The sequence below is a fragment of the Coregonus clupeaformis genome, chromosome 39 (genome assembly GCF_020615455.1).
Source record: "Coregonus clupeaformis isolate EN_2021a chromosome 39, ASM2061545v1, whole genome shotgun sequence".
NCBI classification, from domain to species: domain Eukaryota; kingdom Metazoa; phylum Chordata; class Actinopteri; order Salmoniformes; family Salmonidae; genus Coregonus; species Coregonus clupeaformis.
In genome coordinates, this window is record NC_059230.1 from 4,128,973 (window position 1) to 4,133,075 (window position 4,103).

The following is a 4,103-nucleotide window of genomic DNA, read 5'->3' on the forward strand; positions in this document are numbered from 1 at the left end:
GGTGTAACTAATGAAAACTTGTTCCTCAGTATTTGTTTTGATATGAACAAAATTGTGACCTACGGCATTGTAGACTAATAAATGCGCACAATAAAAATATCGAACATAAATTGGTATGGCAGAGGGTTGATACAAGAGCAAATTAAGGGAGTCCATATTGCATTTCACAAAAAAATGGGACATACTGTACATACCAGTGTTGACTGCAGGGAAGGCTGCAGATCGGAGGCCCTTTCTCTCACACTGATTCAATATCTTCCCGCAGACCTTGTTGATCCGCTGTGTGTTGCAATTAAAGCAGACGTGAACGATCTCCTTGCAGCCCAGTGCACCGGGCCCTGTGGTGCACATCCAGTCTGCTGGCACACCCACTGATGGAGAGGAGAATAAAAAAAGAAGTGGAGGCTGCTGATGGGAGGACAGCTGAGGGGAGGACAGCTGAGGGGAGACTGCTGAGGGGAGACTGCTGAGGGGAGGACAGCTTAGGGGAGGACAGCTGAAGGCAGACTGCTGAGGGGAGGACAACTGAGGGGAGACTGCTGAGGGGAGATTGCTGAGGGGAGGACAGCTGAGGGGCGACTGCTGAGGGGAGGACAGCTGAGGGGAGACTGCTGAGGGGAGACTGCTGAGGGGAGGACAGCTTAGGGGAGGACAGCTGAAGGCAGACTGCTGAGGGGAGGACAGATGAGGGAAGGCTGCTGAGGGGAGGACAGCTGAGGGGCGACTGCTGAGGGGAGGACAGCTGAGGGGAGACTGCTGAGGGGAGCCTGCTGAGGGGAGACTGCTGAGGGGAGGACAGCTGAGGGGAGGACAGTTGAAGGGAGACTGCTGAGGGGAGACTGCTGAGGGGAGGAAAGCTGAGGGGAGGACAGTGAAGGGAGGACAGCTGATGGGAGACTTCTGAGGGGAGGACAGCTGAGGGGAGGCTGCTGAGGGGAGGACCGCTGAGGGGAGACTGCTGAGGGGAGGACAGCTGAGGGGAGGACAGCTGAGGAAAGTCTGCTGAGAGGTGACTGCTGAGGGGAGGACAGCTGAGGGGAGGACAGCTGAGGGGAGACTGCTAAGGGGAGACTGCTGAGGGGAGGACAGCTGACGGGAGACTGCTGAGGGGAGACTGCTGAGGGGAGGACAGCTGAGGGGAGACTGCTGAGGGGAGACTGCTGAGGGGAGGACAGCTGAAGGGGAGACTGCTGAGGGGAGACTGCTGAGGGGAGGACAGCTGAGGGGAGCCTGCTGAGGGGAGACTGCTGAGGGGAGGACAGCTGAGGGGAGGACTGCTGTGGAAAGGCTGCTGAGGGGAGGACAGCTGAGGGGAGACTGCTGAGCGGAGACTGCTGAGGGGAGATTGCTGATGGGGAGGACAGCTGAGGGGAGACTTTTGAAAGGGAGACTGCTGTGGGGAGGACTGCTGAGGGGAGGACTGCTGAGGCGAGGACTGCTGAGGGGAGGCTGCTGATGGGAGGACTGCAGAGGGGAGGCTGCTGAGGGGAGGCTGCTGAGGGGAGGCTGCTCATAAAAACGTCTGGAATGGAGTCAATGGAATGGTATCAACCACATGGAAACCACGTCTTTGATGTGTTTGATACCATTCCATTGACTCCATTCCAGCCATTATTATGAGCCGTCCTCCCCTCAGCAGCCTCCACTGGTTGGCACTTAGTGTTCAATTATAGACATATGAGTGACAGTGGAGGCTGGTTGGAGGAGCTATAGGAGGATGGGTTCATTGTAATGGCTGGAATTGAATCAAGGGTTTCATATGTTTTATGTGTTTGATACCGTTCCATTTATTCCATTCCAGCCATTACAATGAGCCCGTCCTTCTATAGCTCCTCGCACCAGCCTCCATTGATAAGTGAAGAATAAGCTGATAAAGTGATCTGTGAAGTGATTTTTCAATGTCTCTACATCTTAGTGAAAAAGATTTGACTTCGTCAAATGATTACTTTCTGACTTGTGTGAATGGATTGCTCGGAGAGTTTGTGATTGTGTTAATATGATTGTGTATGGAAACACCGTAAACAAACCTTGTGCTAACTCTGCTTGGACTGTGGAACCTGCAGCAGTCAGAATAGCTTTGGAGACACCTACAGGAGGATAAGGGGACGTGAGGGGAAACAGAGAACAGAACAGAACAAACAAACAAACAAACAAACAAACACACACAACAGTGATGACTAATCAAAACCACATTGGAGGACAATGATAACCAGTGCTACCTGAGTGGTTGGCTGGGAAGTCTGTGGTGTTGACGATGACTTCATAGGTAAATTAACTGCAAGGTAAACTCAGCGTTCCATTGGAAATGAGGGTAGTTCTGGTGTACCAAATGCTGTCGGTGTGATCGAGGCGTGAACCACGGAGACTCTGTGCCACAAAATGAGTAACAAAACATTACAAAACCTGTCCAGATCATTTCTCAAGTCATCAGTCTCAAGTCAAAGTCGAGTCCAGAGTCTTGAGGCTCCAAGTGTAAGTCAAGTCTCAAGTTACAAAATTTGTGACTTGAGTCCAAGTCATGTGACTCGAGTCCACACCTCTGGTATTGATAATATCATACATGATAAATATTGCTGTCCAATACTGTAATGGTAGGAGGAGGAGTAGAAGGAAGAGGGGTAGATGTTGGGGAAGATGGGAGAGAAGATGGGGGGATAGTGGTGGTAGGTGGAGGGGAGAGGGGAGGATGTTGGGGAAGAGGGGAGAGAAGATAGAGGGATAGAAGTGGTAGGAGGAGGAGGAAAGGGGAGAGGGGAGGATGTTGGAGAAGTGTTGTGTCAAGTGTTTACACTTGTTATTTACATCTCAATCCAGTGAGCAAAACTGGTTGAAAAGATGTCTTACCTCTAATCTCTCTCTTCAGCTCCTGCACTTCAGCATTCAGCTCTGTCTTTGTGGCATTGAGCCTGGCCCCCAACGTTCTTTGTCCATCCAGCTGCTGCTGCTCTAGAGAGTTCAGTTTAGCTTCCAAGCCTCTGAGTCTGTCCAATTTAGCACTCTTCTCCAGCTCCTTCTCTGTGGTATTCAGTTTGTCCTCTAAATCAGTTAATTTTTCCAGGTACTTATCTAAAGACTTCAGTCTAGCTTCCAAGCCTCTGTCTGCCCACTTCAACTTTCTGCGCCTCCAGGTCTACCTCTGTAGCATTGAGCTTGGCCTCCAGAGCTGTTATCTTATCTGATATACCTTCATTCTCTTGCCCTAATGAGTCTACTCTTGCTACCTGCAACTTCAGTTTTGCCTTTGTGGAACTGAGGTCCTCTTCCAGGGTTGCAATCTTGCCCAGCTGCTTTTCCATATAGTCCACTCTATCTTTCAGAAGATTATACAGATTTACCGGATCACCACATACGGTGTATGGTAGGGCCACGGACAGGCAGCTCAGTAGTAGCAGAGTAGTCATCTTTCCCATCGTCAAGGGATGTTCAAAGGTAAGGTCCCTACACTGAGCGGCTCAGTGTAGTATTGGTGCTCCTGTGTAGTTGCTTGTCATGTGACTGAGCGTCTAGACATAGTTGATTTACCTGTGGGGAGGATATGTTTTGACAAGGAACACATTTGGATGGCGTTCAGTCTGCCTCATAATGTCAAGAAACCATCATTTGGTTTTTTTGAAGACAGAGTGGACAGCACCATCACGGGACAAATGAGAAGGTAACCAAGAACAAGGAAGACATTATTAATATGCTGTGCTAGGCCCAGTGATGGTTCACCTCTGCCAGGTAGGGGGGATATCTCTACATCTCTACCCCTAGATGAACACCTGCCCCACCCCACACTGCGGTAGCGTAGCCACTAGAATTAACATTCAAGAGAGCAAAATAATTAATTAAACAAACATATTTTATTAAAACAATACATCCATTAAGAGAATCTAAAGTACAGTTTACAAAAATATAACGTTAAAAGAGCTTGAAAATCAAGTAAAACCTACTATCAAACTTCTCCAATAATGTAATGTAATTTAACCCACATGTTCATCATATCTGTAAACTATTGTATAAAGAGAGAAAATATTAAGGGAGATCATAAATGTTCTCTAAAGTAGTGGGAATCACTTTATTTTATTTTTTTACAGTATTGACGACACTATTTAGATGCACAC

The 4,103-nt window shown here is 48.6% G+C and overlaps 1 long non-coding RNA gene across 1 annotated transcript; it reads right to left on the reverse strand.

The window, feature by feature from the left end:
* Positions 1-292: 292 nt before the first annotated feature.
* On the reverse strand, positions 293-2,234 carry LOC121556268. The gene is made up of 3 exons (XR_006657994.1): positions 2,220-2,234; positions 2,028-2,087; positions 293-371 (listed from the first exon to the last, which is right to left on the reverse strand). It is a non-coding gene; the product is annotated as an uncharacterized LOC121556268 (long non-coding RNA).
* Between the last annotated feature and the right edge of the window lie 1,869 nt (positions 2,235-4,103).